General features: G+C 41.0%; 1 protein-coding gene across 3 annotated transcripts in view; it reads right to left on the bottom strand.

Annotated features, from left to right (window-relative positions):
• The window catches only part of nfasca (neurofascin homolog (chicken) a), a 120,415-nt gene extending 112,233 nt beyond the window's left edge, over positions 1 to 8,182 (bottom strand). For all 3 annotated transcript variants that reach the window (XM_030729716.1, XM_030729714.1, XM_030729715.1), the window contains exons 1-2: positions 8,099 to 8,182; positions 7,894 to 7,965 (exon numbers count right to left, since the gene is read on the bottom strand). The gene's annotated coding sequence lies outside the window, so the exon portion shown is untranslated. The remainder of the gene's footprint in view (positions 1 to 7,893; positions 7,966 to 8,098) is intronic.
• Positions 8,183 to 18,309: the final 10,127 nt, after the last annotated feature.

Below are 18,309 nucleotides of genomic sequence, written 5' to 3'. Positions count from 1 at the left end.
CCCCCCAAATCATGCCCAGTGTGAGTGTAACACAATACCTGGTCCTCTTTGAAGGAATCATTGACAAAGTATTTACAGAACACTGTCATAAAAACAATCCTCCTGATTGTATTTTCACGAACTGTTGGATGATGTAAAAATGAGGGATTTTTGCTTTTATCATTTTAGAATTTGTTGTTCAGCTGTCATGCATTATTTGCATTACAGTGAAATTTTAGTCACCTCTTAATAATCCTGTATGATTAATCATCTTGTAATAAGAACCCACTCTGCCTGTCTTTTAAAATTTCTCAGTGAATGCCATTGTTATATCTTTAATATAATTTTTTATAACATATTTGTCTGATTTTTAGATTACTGTTAAAATCCCATTTTTAAAAGTATGCAACTCAGAGTATATCAATAAAATTTGTGTTAAGACATCTGCAAATTCTGTGACATCATGCAGAATTTATAATAAAGTGCAACTTAAAAATATGCAAAATTTCCACTTGATGGAATGGTCCAATCAGTCAGAGAAAACAGTTTCCAGGCTGACAGCTTTGTAGAGCTACATTCATGAAAACTCTGACATCAGAATATCACTCTTGTTATGTTGGGACAATAGTAAGAGCATGGACTTTCCTCAGGGGGAATTACCAGTTTCAACAGCAAAAAAACAAACCAACATCAAACAGCAAGTTGGAAAACCTTAAATTTAAGGAATGCACATGGTAATCTAGACACCAGTTTTTTGGGTAGTCTTCAAATGTCCCGCTTTCTGGAAGGCAACGTGAAGAAGGCACCATGGAGTTTGTAGTGCTGCTCAGTCTTGTTGCAGATTTCCAAAGACCTCATCCCTGTCCCCACAAGACTCAGCCCAAATTGTTTATCAGAGTTACACACACTTATTTCCAGTTCGAGTGGCATAGTTACCTTGAAAATGTAATCTGATTTCTGATTACTCTTTTAAAAAGTAACTTAGTTGCTTTACTGATTACTTAATTTTAGAAGTAACTAAGTTAGATTACAAGTTACTTTATTAGTTACATTCAACATCTGCCGGTGTTGTGCCAAAATGATCGTCTGCCAAACAGCAATTTTTGGTATCTGCCAAAGCTAAAATAAAAGTCAGAAAGTGCTGAGTGACAATTAAAATACAATATCAAAAAAAGAACCATCTTAAAACACAATTTAAAAAAAATATAGATAAAAAAGAATGTCAATAGAAAGCCTGATTAAACAAAAAGGTTTTTTAACCATTTTTGTCCACAGTCAGCTAAATGGAGCTGAAGTGGTAAACTGTCCCAGTGCTTTGGTGCCACTGCTTGAAAAGTTCAGTTCCCCCTAATTTTCAGTCTTATACGGGAGACAACTAAAAGATTTTGAGTGAAGGCAGTGCGTGGCAGTGTGTTTAAGAAGTAGCCGAGCTAAATAGTCTGGGGCTTGGCTTGGTATTTAAGTAGAAATATGAAAAATATGAAAATAGGAGGATAAGGAGAAAAAAAAAACAGTAGACTATACTGTTATATTGTTCATATTTTTGAAATAGAAAATGTTCAGCAAAAGCTCAGAGGCCGCATTCAAATACATTAAGCAGCACACAGCCATAACCTGGCAGGATACACTCCCAGCAGTACTGCTGTTTTGATAGTTTATTGCTTGTTACTCCACAGCACTCTTTTTGAATGTTGCGCCTTGAAAGTGTTTCTTTATAAGGCACAAAACTATTCCAGTGGCTTCATGTCACTCACTCAAACAGACAAAGGTCTGGGTGCCACTATGGCTCACCTAGTTAGCAGGTGACCCTTATGCCTTGGTTCGAGCCTGCCCCAGGTGGTTTCCTGTGTGTCATTCCCCCACACTATTTCCCTGCTTTCCTGTCTACTTTCTCCACTATCCTGTCTATGAAACACTAAATGCCACAAACAACCCTTTTAAAAAACAAAACAAAGGTGTGTGTAGTAATGTCAGTTAACCACCTATCTTACGGGCAGCACATCTGTAATTCCACCATGTATTACACTGTTAATACATATAAACTAGCCAGTAATGTGATAAAATGAAATGAACCTGTTACAGCTTTAAAAGCAAAATGCTGAAAAGACAGTGTGTACCCAACAACTCCTGCTTGGTAAAACTAATCACTCCTCTTCTAGATACGCTGTACACAGTATTTAAGTGAACAAGTGAGTGCACCAGCTGTTGAAAGACCCAATCTGCACTGTAGAGGAACAAGTAGCAGCGCTTATGCTAATGCTGTGTGTGTGTGTGTGTGTGCGTGTGTGTGTGTGTGTGTGTGTGCGTGTGTGTGTGTGTGTGTGTCAGAGAGAGAGAGAGAGAGAGAGAGAGCAACAGAGTAAGTAAGCATGTGTTTCCCTTAGCCTTGAAGCTGAGAGGTCTACCAGCAACTAGACAGAAACAGTAGCCGTCTACCTTAACACCTGTATGTGATCAGCACAAGAAATATGGTGCCAATTCGGCAGAAGTATAGAACATAAACATCTATTAATTATTCAAGCATACTGTGATGTAATGGGTGGGTAAATGTGACCCTGCTCCAACTTCTTGAGACTATAGCTATATTTTTTAGAAAGCAGTAAATGTCCCAGTTTAAACATTGGATATATTTTCTATTTTATTGTGAATAAAATATGGGTTTATGAGAACTGTAAATCATTGCATTGTTTTTACTTGCATTTTACACAGTAAACATACATTGTTTTTGGAATTGGGGTTGTACAAGAAGCACAACTTAACTGCCTCTTTCACTTAATTTTCATAGGTCCAAATCTTGAACTTCTGGTATCAGAGGAACTGAGGATTAAGTGGATAATGGTTCATTTTCAAAAACGATGTTCCCACAACAACAGGGAATGCCGTAAGCATTTAGCTAATGTTACATCTGTTTGTTTCTTTCCTACTTTATGTGCTCACACTGACATAGTATTAAAATCTATTGTATTTTTAATATAAACCAGTTCTAGTTCTAATAGTATCCCCCATAATAAAACTGTAAGGTTGTAAAGGGGCAGTTCACCACATGCCATTTGTTAAAAAGCCCTTCCCAGTGAGAAAACTGGAAATCTTTTTGTTGACAGAAAGGGCTTACCTTTTTAACTTTTTAAATGTTTATCTGTTTTTTTGTTTGTTTGTTTGTTTGTTTGTTTTTTAGCCTATAGCTCATGATTGATACTGACAGTGATGCTTTTTTTTTTAATAGTAAAGACATACTACATCTCACTGCATTTTATCATGCAGGACTTGTGTCTTGTCTTTAGTATTAGTTAAATAAGGAAATACTTTCTGTCAGTGGCTCCAGTGAAAGGTTGCGGTTTCAAATCCAGGTGGAAATACAAATCGCTTCTGGGGTTTCATCTGTTGCAAAACTGCCAAATAAAAGAATTTCAAAATGTGGCGTTACCCGTTGTGGTGACCAATGTGACAGGGGAGCAGCAGAAATTAGCCTTCTTTCTTGCATAGGCTTCTGTTAGATAATGCAACAAAGACTCATTACATTGCCTAAATGGAATGTATCTTGTTTGTGATGTACAAAGAACAAGAGCCTACACTACTAAAGTGAAACAAGGTTTATATTACTACACAGCAACTTTAAATTTCATTCAAAGCATTTTTTCTGCATCCCATTAAAAGCATGATTGGCATCAGATGCATGCCCTTGAGCATTGTTCTTTTGTGGGCAGATCACATTGTGACAATTTGTTCTGATCTTTTCCCTTTGCCCAGAGAAAGAGGGGGTGGAAAGAGAGGAAGAGAGAGAAGAAAGAGAGAAGGGGGATGGGATGGTTAGTATGAGACCTCCCAACCAAATATTTGCAGTGAAAGGCCCGTCATTGTCCATTAGACTTTCTCTCTTTTTCTCTTTTCTGGGTGCATTAACCTCGTCTTCAGCAATGCTCCCGAACAAAGGAAGTACTGTATCTGTTTATGTGTGTGTGTGTGTGTCTGTGTGCGCATTTGATTCTCTGCCACTCCCACACACTGTCCACCCTCCATCCCTCAAAAACATGTATCCAAATCACAAAAGACACACACACACACACACACACACACACACACACACACACACACACACACACACACACACACACACACACACACACACAGGCCCCAAATGTTCTCACTTGGCAAAAGTCCTCACTCTTCAGGTTAAAAACACTAATCCTCACAATAATAGCTGAACAAACACACCTACACACACCTGCAAATAATAAATAAACACTTGGAATATATTAACGCAATAATCCTCCCACTTGCATATGTCACACAAAAACACAGAAAATAAACATCTGTGAGAGAGCTGTCCAATGTGTGAGTCACATGACAAAGGCACAGTGTTTTCACTGCATCACCACAGCCACTTAGAACGTCCACATGCAGGTGGACACACGCACACACACACACACACTCAGTCACACCCAGTGCAATGCAGTCAAGCTATAAGATAAAGGGAAGTTATGATTCAAAAAAAGCAGAACACCTCTTCTTAATGGATCAATTTTGAATATAACAAATGTTATAAACATTTGTTATACCAGTGTAAAGAATCATATTGATGATCAATTTTGTAATTGTATCATCAGATCTGCGGCTGCATGTTCTGGACACTCAGGTGAAGAGAGAAGCTGAGATGTCAGCTGATCACCACTGATCACCACCTGGTGGTGAGCTGGATAAGGTGGTCAGGGAGGATGCTGGACAGACCTGCCACCCCTAAACGTGTAATGAGGGTGCTCCTGTCTGTGGGATCTTCAATTCCCAAGTCTGGCAGAACTTTGACAGGATTCCGAGGGAGGCTGAGGACAATGAGTCTGAATGGACCATGTTTCACACCTCCACTGCTGAGGCTGCTGCACTGAGCTGGAGCTGCAGCTGCAAGGTGGTTGGTGCCTGTTGTGGTGGTAATGCCCAAACCAGATGGTGGACACCGGAGGTGAAGGGAGCCATCACGCCCGAAGAAGGAGAATATCAGGCTTGGTAAGCCAAGTGGAATGCAGCTTGGGCAATGGCTGAAGCACAACCTCAGGTGTGGAAGGAGTTCAGTGAGGCCATGAAAAAAGACTTTCAGACTGCCTCAAAGTGATTCAGGCAACTCAGGAGTGGAACACGGTGCTTTACTCACATGGTATATAGTGTGGGAGATGTGCTGCTGACTTCAACTGAGGATATAGTTGTGCAGTGGAAGGAACACTTTGAGGACCTCCTTAATTGCACTTACACACCTTCTGTAGAGGAAGCAGAGTTGGGACGAGGGGTCTGGATGTTGTAGGGCTGTCTTGGTCGACACACCTCTGCAATGTCACACGGAGATCTGGGGTGGTGTTGCTAGATTGCCAGACAGGGGTGGTGGTACTCATATTCAAGAAGGGGAAGCAGAGGGTGTGCTCCAACTATCAGAGGATCACACTCTTCAGCTTCCGCAGGAAGGTCTATGCCAGGGTGCTGGAAAGGTGAGCTCATCTGTTAGTTGAACCTTGGATTTCAGAGGATTTCAGCAATTTTCATTCTGGTCGTGAAACGGTGGACCAGCTCTTTCTCCACATTGCCAGCAATAAGTCAGACTCGTTTCTGGTGGCTGTTGGACTCCACCAGGGCTGCCCTTTTTAACTGATTCTGTTCATAATTTTCATGGATAGAATTTCTAAGTGAGCCAAGGGGCAGAAGGCTTCCGTTTTGGTGGCCTCAGAATCTTATCTCTGCCTTTTGTGGATGATGTGGTTCTGCTGGTTCATCAGTTAGTGCCCTCTAGCTCACACTGGAGCAGCCAGTTGTGAAGTGGTGGGAATGAGAATTAGCACCTCCAAGTCAGAGGCTGTGGGCTTCAGCTGGAAAAGGGTGGAGTGCCCATTCCGGGTTAGGAACGAGTTCCCCAAGTGGAGGAGCTTCCAGCTCAGATGGTGGCCTCCAGCTCACACAGGTTCACAGCTAAGTGTGAAGCGGCGGGTAACCAAGGTAACCAAAAGGACAAGATTGCGGATATGATCGGAACGGGGGTGGGGGTGGGGGGTACGATTATAAAGAACCTTCCTGAATAGCTTTTACCTGTTAGGAATCTGGAAACTCCAGTAGAGTACCAACCAGTGTTCAACCAACCCGGCCTCCAAAAATTATTAGTATTCAACTAAAGTGCAACAGCAAATCATGAAAAATCCAGATGATTAGTTGAATTTGGGGGTTATCAAACCTAGGGTCATGAGTATGAGACAAAGGCTGTGTTTGTGTTTTATTACATTCAAACACTAAGCACTAAGAAGTAGTCCTTCATACAGTGGAGTTGCACTGATTCCATACTCCTATGCATCAGCACTCTGTATTAGAAATAAATCAATCACAATTCAACTACATAGAAAAGTTGTTCCGGCTAATCAGGAATGAAAAGAGTTCACAACTAAATGTTACTTATATGTATGATGACAAAAATGGTGTTGGATATAAAGCACTGTATTGATTCGTTTGGAAAATTCAAAGCTACCACTTCAAGTGGATACAATGTCATACCTGCAAATGGAAACGGACATTCCAGATTACATTTCTATCTAATATCAGGTTAACTGACCTTATCCAGAGCAGACTTTTAGCAATAAAGACTGGTGCTAGCCATTCGGTGATGAAGCAATTGTCCAGTACACTTAATCTCTGACAGTACGCATCCATGACATAGAATATGATAGTCAAAATCAGAAAGCCTTTATTGTCAACAAACACAAGCGCTTGACAAAATTGTGAATAGTCACGGGTTTCTGCATTCTATATTGCAAATTTTCATCTTGAGAAGTGATCTGTTGGATGAATATGATCTAGCTTACTGGTCAGCTGCAATATTTGCAGCAGTGTTCATGAAGCATACTTAATCTAAATAGTGCTTCAGTACTAGTTAAAGTCAAATAGTAGCCAGGTAAGAACTGGCATAAGTCATGCCAATGTCACATTAAATTCCTGATGAAAGCCTGCAGCAGTGACCACACCAGGCTTTCACATCAAAGCATACCTTGTGTAACTGAGACAGATCTCGGTAAATATGTTTAAGTATAAAAAAAACAAGGAAGAAAATTAGAAAGGAAGATAAAAAGCCAGACAGGCAGGAAGCTCTAAGCGTAATTGTGGCTAATGAGGTAACATGTACACAAGACATAATCGATATTTTTCTAATTAACTCTAATTAACAGATGGTGTGTGTGCGTGTGTTTGTGTGTGTGTGTGTGTGTGTGTGTGTGTGTGTGTGTGTGTGTGTGTGTGTGTGTGTGTGTGTGTGTGTGGGGTCAAGCAGCACAGACCCCTGTACCAACATAGTTCTCTCCTCATTTCAACTTCATCAGCCTGAATAATCATTTAAACAACTACTATCCAACATTTAAAAATAAACACCCTTTAAAAAATAAAATGAAACAATATCAAACAATGTGGAATAATAATGTCTACTGGACAAAAATTTTCTTTGCTACGCTAGGCTACCTAGGCTCTTGCTATGCAAAAAGAAAGACTCAAGAAAGAATTCAAGTTTCATTTCAGCATTCACTTGCACACAGGATGCAAGCTCAATATTTTAGACATTTCTGTTTTCAGAGTGATAATTAATGAAGAGGTGAGAGCAGACTCAAAAGCAGAGCAGAGCAGTTCATCCACAAGTGTAAAATAGACCACTGTCTTTGAAATAGTAATAGTAGTACTACAGTACAGCTCTCAGCAAAGATTTGTCTTTCTATAAAGCTCATGATTAAATATGGGTTATTGTCTACACGATGTAGAAGACCATTTATTTCACAATGGTTGTTATGACTATGATATTCTGATCTTTTTTAAATTATTACTAAACTATGTAAAACTGAACATCTGAAAGAAACTTGGTTTATCTCACCTGCACAAACACACAACAGTACAGACATATATGGGTACCTCAGTGCAGTTCTTGTGTCCAGGTGTACAGCAGTGCTGGGTGACTGTGTTCTATCTCCATCTTCATCAATCCTTCAGCATCCAAGAGGAAAAAAGAGGCAGCAGAGAAAACAAAGACTAATCAATTGTCAGTCAAATACAGAGTAAAGGCACAAAGATAACAGATGCTACTATTTTTAAAATGGGGGAAAACGCTGTACTCTACCCATCTCTTTCAATCTATTTACTTCTTTCTCGCACTATTCCTTTCTCTCATTCTCTCTGAGCGTGCAGTTTCTCTCTCCCTCTCTGTCTTACACACACACACTGATTCCCCATCTGTCACCGCCCCCTCTCCTTCTCCCATCCCACCTCATACATTATTAATGAGCCTGACACACACACACACACACACACACACAGACACACACACACACACACACACACACACACACACACACACACACACACACACACACACAGATCTGAGGCTCTGTGTTTCACTCTGTGTTGTGAATGTCCCAGCCTGATATTCTGTTTATTAATATGCAACTTCTGGTCAACTTTAAGTTACCAAATCTGACTTGAGACTGATGACACCTGATAATGTTGATTTACTGTGAATGAAAGATGGGGAAATTGGCAGCCAGTGTTGCAAGAGAATTAATATTTTGCACTTTCTTCAAGCTTCGATCAAGCAGCATCGTAAGAATAAATTGTTTATGGTAAACTATTAATAAAACAGGCAATTTTGTATTGTCTTTAAGGTTTTCTGTTTATCTTTAGGTTTCATTTTGTTTTTCAACAGGAAAATAGAAGACACCAAAGATCAGTTTGACAAAATAAAAAATTTGGTTCTACCAACTGTCTTACAAATAACCTATGAAAGCTGGAACAGACAGGTAAGCCATGCATGAACACAATTCACACACAAAACGCACACTGGTCACAGAAAACACAGGGCCCATCATGCATTAATGCACACATGCGCACGCACACACACACACACACACACACACACACACACACACACACACACACACACACACACACACACACACACACACACACACACACAGTTGCCCATGCATACAGTGCAGGCAAGGACCCCCTTCAGCTGTAGGCTGAGTTTTCTCATGGATGAAATACGGCTCAAAGAAAGGTCAATAAGAACATGTGAGTGTGGTTGGAAGGAAAACCAGCAAAAATATATGGAAAGATGCAGATAAAAGCACTGAACACTACCGTTAAAGAATGCTAACCTATTATCACTGAAATGTGTTCCTGCTGTCTTGGTCTGAGTCAGATCAGAATGTGTTTGTTTGTTTGTTTGTTTGTTTGTTTGTTTGTTTGTTTGTTTGTTTGTTTGTTTGTTTGTTTGTTTGTTTGTTTGTTTGTTTGTTTGTTTTTTAGAGCTGGGCCCTATTCCAGGAAGCAGGTTCAACAAACTCTGAGTTTAAAAACATACTCTGAGTTGACCAACTCTGAGATTGGAAACCCGTTTCCAGGAAGCAGGTTTAGCTACAACTCTGGGTTTGTTAACCCTAAAATGAGGGAAACTCGGGTTTTCAGTTCCAGAAAGAGAGCTAACTCCAACTCTGGGAGCAGGTTTTACCCAACAAACTCTGAATGTCTCTCTGACTCCTCCCCTTCTGCTCCACCTGTCTGACACTGCAATTCATTTGCTTGTTCATGAAGTGGCTGTCAGAGGATGAGAGGAGTGAATTCATCTGCAGACGTTTATGTTTCTACAAGCTCTGAAATCCCAGTTAGACGTTAGTTTGTTATTTTTGTATGTGAAGCTTTTACAGTCGTTCACTCGTCAACAGGCTGTAAGGACGGAGACAGCGATGATGTCACAGATTTATAATGAAGCAGCTGCAGCTGTCAGACTGTCAGTCAGTTCCTCTGAAACATTTACTGTAGTTACTGCAGCATCACTGTTACATCACACTGATCTGGATGAAGCTTTAGACACTGAACACACTGTGGATGGAAAAATGTCTGCATCCTGGAGATGATGTTTGAGTGAAGATGAGGCTGAAATGATTTTAAGACTTGAAAACTGAACTGAACGGATTTAAAGTGACTTAAATCAACATTTTGAAAGTTATGATGTCTGAAATATGAATCTCAACATATTTTCCACTGAGAATCACCTCAATCGGTGATCACGGGCTCTATAACGGATCCGCAAACTGTGTCGGAGTCCACCTTCACAGCAGGAGGATCCAAACAGATCAGGATCACTGATTCAGACCAGATAAGGTCCAGATCCAGTTCAGGCTCCAGTCATTTCCCAGCTCATCCAGTCTGGATCTGTTCATAATGGATTCATTTTCCTGACACGATCTGCATTCTTTAATTAAAATGTCTCATCCTCCCAAACTGTACTGAAATATTTCAAACTTATAAAGATGAGACATTCATTATAACATGTTTGCTTTTATTGGTAAAACTTTACATTCATTACAGACTTGGAAAGCTGCTCTGAATGTTTTCAGCTAAATATGAAACTATGACTGACCTCTGACCTTTAACAGTAACTCAGTGAAACATCTCTGCTGTGGCTGTCAGAGAGCCATCATCTATTAGTGAAGCTGATCTTAGATCAGATTAGAAACATTAAAGCAGAAGCACTTTTATCCAGAAATGCCAGAAATCATGAACTTCTCCAATTAAAAAATGAATACAGTGAGTTTGCTATTCCATCAATAGATTCCATTTTTACTGAATAATTATTTAAACAATTAAATGGTCATAAACTAAACTGTCATAAACCGCAGCAAAAACAGTTTTTATTAAATGAAAACTGACGTGAGGTCAGCTCCACCCCCGGGGTCTGCTGCTGTCTCAGTCTCTAACACACAGGTCGGTCAGTAAACTCAGTCTGAGCTCTTTCTCCACATGTTTATCTTCACTTTCTGTCTCCTGCATTTTGTCCGTCAGGCTGCAGCTGAATTATTAGATTTTATAAATCAAATGTAAAAAAAATAAGAAGAAGAAAGAAGAAGAAGAAGAAGAATGAAGAATGCTAATGATTTCAATAAGGTGTTTTTCCAGTCACCCTCATATTATGTCGGAAACCATTCGACCTGACCCACGTCCTCATGGGGTCCGTGGTCAATTCTGACCGCATACTGCGTGACATTGACCTTTGTTGTGCATTTCTGAGCCTTTTGCCTAAGGTATCCTATAGGCTCCTCAACGTTCCCTTCGGCTTGGGCCTATTTAGGATTCAGCTTCATCTGATGAAGTTTCAAGTTGTGTAAATGATGACAGCAGACATTATTAAAGAAATTATACATTTTATAACAAACTTTTATTCTGTCTGTGATGATGAAAGAGTGTGTCAAGGTGATTAAAGTGACTCGTCATGCTCCACACTGACTTGCGATCCTCCATCCATCAGATTAAATGGAGGCTCCACTCTTTATTTACCCGTTGCCATGGTGAATCCTGGTGTCGGCAGTCCATTGATGATGGATTTCTTTCGTTACTCGCACACATACTAACTCAGGGTGAACATACTCAGAGCGGATTGAACTAACTCTGATCAGCTGTTCTGGAACGGGAAAATCACAGTTGCCGATCTCAGAGTTGGTCAACTCTGAGTGTTGTGGCAAACTTAAAACTGAGTAGGCTTTTAAACTCAGAGTTTGTTGAACATGCTTCCTGGAATAAGGCCAGTCCCTACTTTATCCTTACTCTGGGTTATGGCCTCTGGATTTGGTTATTTTTTTATTTTATTTTATTTTATTTTTTGGTTATCTAATTAAGGTTTTGTCTCTTGTTTATTGTTATTCTTATGATGATCTTAAGTCATATTTTTACTTTACTTAATGTGTTTACTTTGTAGTGAAGAGTTTCAGCTCTACAATCCTGTGTTTTGATTAGGGCTGCATAAATCGATTATTTAGTAATCGAGTATTCTATCAATTATTCCATCGATTAATCGAGTAATTGGATAAGAAATACTTTTTTTTATTAATAGTTTATCTGCATATTTTAAGCTCCATACTGCACTTTTTCGCCTTGTGAACAAACAGCTACAAAATTCTCTTTTCTTCACCTTAACACTTGCTGATCAGGTGGTTGATGAAGGACCTCCAGCTGTTTCACAGATTTAATGGTGGTTACTAAAAGAAAAAGCTGCTGTTTTGGACGCTGGAAAAACGTTTCCTTTTGCACTACTTGAGCTCACCGTCACAGCTTCGCCTCTTTGCACTTGTGCAGTTAAAACCACTGCCTGCTATGAGTGTTTTTGAAAAACTAGTGGCTGTGGGAGCCATGGCGCATGTGTGAGTAATGTTGTAATGCTTTGTATTCACAAGCATTCTCGAAAATAAGTTTCTACTGCAGGTCACTAATAAGGGATTAAAGTATAAAAAATATTTTGATGCTTACACGAAGCATCGACACAGTAAATTTGGTTCGATAATTTTTTAGAATCGAATTAATCGAGTTAATCGATGAATCGTTGCAGCCCTAATTTTGATTAATGTCTTGATTTTTTATTTCTATCATAGATTCCCATTCGTTTGTGTTTCCCTCACTGTCTCCCTCTGTCTCATCTTTCAGTTAGTGCCAGTTTCCCTGTCTGTTGTTTTATGTATACTATCAGTATTATCCCTGTTTTAAGTATTTTGTCTTTATGATTGTTTTGACTATAGATAACATTACTGTAGTTATTTCATTGTAGAATTGGCCAAATAACATTAGTAGTTTAACGATAAATTAGCAACTAAAATTATGTTAGCCAACATTACATGCAGCTACCTCAATAGAATGAAATAACAATGTGAATATACAGTAGGTGACTTAAGGGGCGTTCACACAGAAAGCCACTAGCAGTGATGTGGCAACCAGAGACCACAAAAGGTCTGTGACATTAGTGACTTCAAGCAATAATGGATGAAATGCTGACTCAGGTTTGAGGTCAGTGGTGGAAGTTACTATCAATGAGAGTCAAGGTTACTATTGACTGTCATATAATAGGTAGGTAAATGCATTTAGAGCCTGCAATGTCTGCAAGTAATTCACTGTTAGCTACGAGTCTGTATAGATGCCCCTTAAATGGAATGTGAATAAACTTTAATGCATTACTTTATCCAGGCAAATGTTTATCAGCAATGTTGGTGACAACAATATTTACCACGATTTATGATTGTTTATAAATCTTTCTTTCATTGCCTGCCACTGGGCAGTAATTTTCTCCTCGCTAAATTAGATTAATCAACTCGCTGACACCAGCCCCAGCTGTAATAACTTATTTACATCAACTGTCTACAAAATAAGTTATTACCCATTAAAAAACAATTTTACCTATCCAGTGAGCTGCCATGTTTCTTCTGTGGCTTTAGTGTGCTGTATTGTTGCTTCTTGCTTGGCAACTCTCAGAAAAACCTAATGTGGTGTCTTTGTGACCTCTGTGCCAGCTGTAATACCATCTAGAAAAGCTAGATTTGCAAGTTATCTCTTGTCACTTTAAATGTGGGATCTACTCAGAGATGCACACATTATTAATTTTACTTAATATTACTTTGTATACTGTGCTAGTAATAACTGGCTTCTTAATAAGCACTAGAAAAAGTCTTGCGTGCCTTACATTTCTCTTAATTTCATTGTAACTCTGTGTCATAAATGCTTTTGCTCATTTTTGACTACAGACAAAAACACTGCTATTAATAATGATGCTAATGTCAATATCTGTTAATGTGCACAGTCCCCTACAATAAATTCTAGAATAAAATTGGTGAAACCGTAACCTGGCTCATACACCAAAAAACTACAAAAATTTCTCCCGTCATTTGGTTTCATATCTGTCTACTTTCATTGATGAAAGACACCCTACACACGTCACTAGTCCACCACAGGACAAGCGGAGTCTCCCATTTGTGCTAACAACTGCTGAAAATTTAAAATGACCCATCCATTTCCTTCCACTTATCCTTTTCAGAGTTGCGGGGGGGCTGGAGTCTATCCCAGCTGTCATAGGGCAAGAGGTAAGGTACACCCCGGACAGCTCGCCAGCCTGTCACAGCACAGAGCTAACCCAGAGAGACAGACAACCATTTACACCTATGGATAATTTAGAATATCAAATTAACTTAGCCACACTAAGTTAATGTCTTTGGACTGTGGGAGGACGCCAAAACACCCAGTGAAAACCCACACAAACACAGGGAGAGTATACAAACTCCACATGGAAAGGTTCCAGCCAAGGTGGAAACCCAGGGTCTTCTTGCTGTAAGGTAACAGTACTAACCACTGCACCACCACACTGCCAAACGCTAGAACATCACAAGAAAAATACCATAAGATGACAGTGCTAACCAGTCCACCATGGTGCTGTCCTTCCTTTGGATCATTTTATTAGCAAATTCTAAATTAGTACAGTACGTATCTAATGGAACAGAAGAAGCAAACTAGAGCACACAATCTCAACATGACGAGAGATCAGAGAGAGGAAGAGGGATCGCATTGGACAAAAGAGAAGGTGGGCTCTTCAGGGTTTGTTAAACCCCCCACCCAACTCCCCTACCCTCCAATGAAGTTTAAACTGACCTGAGGGCTGTGTGTTTTAGTGTTTGTGTGTGTCTGTCTAGGCTTGGCCTCCTGACCTCAGCCTGTATTTACAGCTCCCGTCTGTCTGCCGCCACACCCCAAAACAATCAATAAGCCCCCATCCCTACCGCTGCTAGCAGTGACATGTAAATGACCCTCGCATATCATTAAAAATATGCCCTGACAACAATAGAATATCATCTTCCCCCACTGCTGTTTCTTAAAAGACGCACCAAGACATTCAGCCAACCACACACACACACACACACACACACACACACACACACACACACACACACACACACACACACACACACACACACACGCGTGCCCAGATGGATTGCAGTCAGTTGATCTCTGCTCATATCTGCAGCAGACAAACAAAAAGACAGACAGACACAGAGGCAAGCACACTTGAGGCCCCCTCTTATACACACATGATTTGAATCTCCCAGTCCCAAGCCCTGTACGTTTTTGTTGCTTTCATCAACAAAAAAAAGTGTCTGAATAAAAATATTCAATTTCAAATTCTTGCCTTTTATATTGCAAAAACAGAACACAACTTGGCAGTGACTAAGGAGCGAAGGAAAAGTAACCTTAGCTACAGACAACAACTGGACTCTTTGCACTGTATGCCGGGAGGGTGGGGGGTGGGTGAAGGGAATGCTTTAATAACTCTGCTGTTGACCCCTACACACATACACTCACACAGACACAGATGCACAACGATGTTCTGTAAACAGTTATGGGGGCAGATCTCACCCTGGGCACTGACAGAGTTTCATATTCTAATCCCCATCCCCAACACACACACACACACACACACACACACACACACACACACACACACACACACACACACACACACACACACACACACACACACACTCTGTTGCATGACTCATTAAAAAACAGTGGTCGGAGTGTCACGGAAGTCATGTATATGGAAAAATACTTATTTTCAAATTCATGTCAAATTAATCTTGACATAAAAATTGATATAAAAGTAAAGGATGAGGGTTGAATATAGAGCTAGACCTAGCAATCACACCCCACATAAGTGTTTTAATTTGACATTCTAACATTAAATAATAAAGGACAAAACTGATTTATGTAATGTAGGTCTAGGCAAAGCATTAAAGTCATTAAGTTATTTCATAAAGTTAATTTGCAGTTATAAACATATTTAGGGTGTTTTTCCTTCCCTTTTTTCTCTCCAAAGATGTTATTCTTCTCTCCTACAGCCTGGATTACAACTACATGCAAATGACTAATTATGCAAATTAGGTGATGATGTCATATAGTGACTTTTAGGATAGCCAATAGCTACTTTCCTTGCTGAGGAGTTGGCAACAGTGCACATTAGCAGCAATAAAGTTCTCTGTCACTGGAACGGATTTCTGTCATTTGGAAAAACGACCTTTAACACCAAGTGTATCGTGGCTAACACGTTTTTCCACGCCTCCATTGCTCTCTACACCCATGTGTGTGTGTGTGTGTGTGTGTGTGTGTGTGTGTGTGTGTGTGTGCGTGTGTGTGTGTGTGTGTGTGTGTGTGTGTGTGTTTCATGCTCACTGGGCTGAGAATTTCAACTGTCAGCTATTGGAACAAATCACTATAACCACAGTTTGCCAGTGCCGCCATTAACACTAGTCACCGTTGCCCCCCCATCACCCGTCAAGGGGCTCCATCAAAATATTTTTTGTTAGCCACTAAAAATAGACTTGCAATAGAAACATATTTAGGAAGATGCATGTGAATACAAAGCATTGCAACATTAAGATTATGCAGCCCCCAGTTTCTCAAAAAAACAAAAACACTGACAACACAACTGTCATGTCCTGGGCCGTTTGCCCAGCGTTTTGTGTTTATAGTTTATTTCCTGTGCTTGTCCTCCCAGTATGTTTGATGTCTTGTTCCCAGTGTTGTGACTTGTCTGCGTGTTCCTTGGTTTATCACTTCCTGTATTATTTTGCCAGTGTGGTTAATGACCCCAGAGGAGTCGTTTGTCCGATTCCTGGGCCACAGGGGTCCCTGGCCTCCCACCACTTCCGCATCACCGCTGCCGGCTGCTGACGGAGGAAGCCCAAGCTTCCGGCAGCATCGGAGAGAATCGCCGCGGGAGCAGAGCGGTATAACGCCGCGGAGACAGTCACCCCAGCCTGCATGTGATGTTGTGTACCTACGTGTCCCCGTGTTCCAGTGTCTCCTGTGCTTCCTGTGCTCCCTTCGTCTCCCTCCCAAAAGGTTTTTGTATTTCATTTCTCCCGGTCCCAATAAACATTTTTGAGTTATGCCATTCTCTGGAGTCCCTCGTGTTGGTCCATCCTCGCCCGTTTCCTCCCCGGCCATGACAGAACAACGCGACCATACTAAAGACCCCGCAAGCTCTGGCTGCTACAACGGCACTCGTCTGGCGCTGGGGGGCCCAGCGTTTCGGAACAGTCCCCCTCACCATCGCTCACCCGTCACTCCGCTCACTGGCCCCTCCCTTCCTCAGCCGTCGCCGCAGCCACGGAGGACGAGACACCGGAGGAAGCGAAGAGACGTTTCCCCGGAGCCCGGAATGACCCCAGAGGAGTCGTTTTTCCGATTCCTGGGCCACAGTATTATTTTAGTATTATTTTAATATTTCAAGATCACAATAGTGTTCCAATTTAGAACTACAACAAAAAACGAACTGACAAAAATAAAATGCACTTCAATTGGATACTTATAATTTACTTCCGCAAGCCGCACAAAGCCACAGCTTAAGCTGTGCCGCAGGAGCCGCAGGTTGCTGACCCCTGGGCTAACCAAACCTGATTGGACTCCTCAATCAGCTTAATGTCTCCCTTCACTTTGAGTATCCACCATCTGATTTGAGGATTTCCACCATGACAGACACCACCCTCCTTGCAGGCACAGCTCCGTGCAGCAGCCTTAACAATGGAGGTGTGAAACATGGCCCATTCGGACTCTCTTGGAATGATGTCAAAACTATGCCAGAGGTAGGAGTTGAAGATCTCATGGACCGTGGCCTCTGCCAGGCATTCCCAGCGCACCCTCAAAATACATTTAGGTGTGGCAGGTCTGTGCAGCATCCTCCCCACCATCTTATCCAACTCACCACCAGGTGGTGATCAGTTGACAGCTCAACTCCTCTCTTAACCTGAGTGTCAAGAACATGCAGCCGCAGATTTATTGATCATTGACCTGCAACCTAGGGTGTCCTGGTACCACGTGCACTTACGGGCACTCTTATTTTGGAACATGGCGGACAAACTGTGATTTGCACAAAAGTCCAATAACAGAACACCAGTTGGGTTTGGCCATTCCTTCCAATCGCATTCCAATCCATGTCTCACTGTCACATGAGCATTAAAGTCTCCCAGCAAGAGTCCACAGATGGAACACCCTCAAGCACCCCACCCAGCAAATCTTAGAAGGCTGTGTACCCTGCATTGTCATCCAGCACATAAACACAAACTAAGCCACTGGCCACGTGCCCTTGATTTTCCGCTCATAGGGTCTCATACAGCCCTATACACATCAGAACTGAACCTGCTGCTTCGATCAGTAGTCGCATCACTAAACGATAGTGATGTGGTTCCTACCATCCACAAATTATTGATGCCATACCATTTCCCCCAAAATGCTTGCCAGATGATGTGGAATGCACAAGCTGTTCCTTTCCTTCGCTATACTTTTTGTTTCCCATCATTGTGCGACAAGTGGATTCATCTGTCTAAAGCCATTTTTCCAGAACTTTGCAGACTCTTTTAGATGTTTTCTGACAAACTGTCACCTGACCTTCTTGATCTTGAATGTACCAGATTGTTGATTTGGCCAATCCTTTGACTTTTCAGCCTAATTAAGGCCTTCTTCACT

The sequence above is a fragment of the Archocentrus centrarchus genome, chromosome 5, assembly GCF_007364275.1.
Source record: "Archocentrus centrarchus isolate MPI-CPG fArcCen1 chromosome 5, fArcCen1, whole genome shotgun sequence".
NCBI classification, from domain to species: domain Eukaryota; kingdom Metazoa; phylum Chordata; class Actinopteri; order Cichliformes; family Cichlidae; genus Archocentrus; species Archocentrus centrarchus.
The sequence above is the reverse complement of the archived record's forward strand: the minus strand, read 5'-3'. Positions and strand labels throughout refer to the sequence as shown.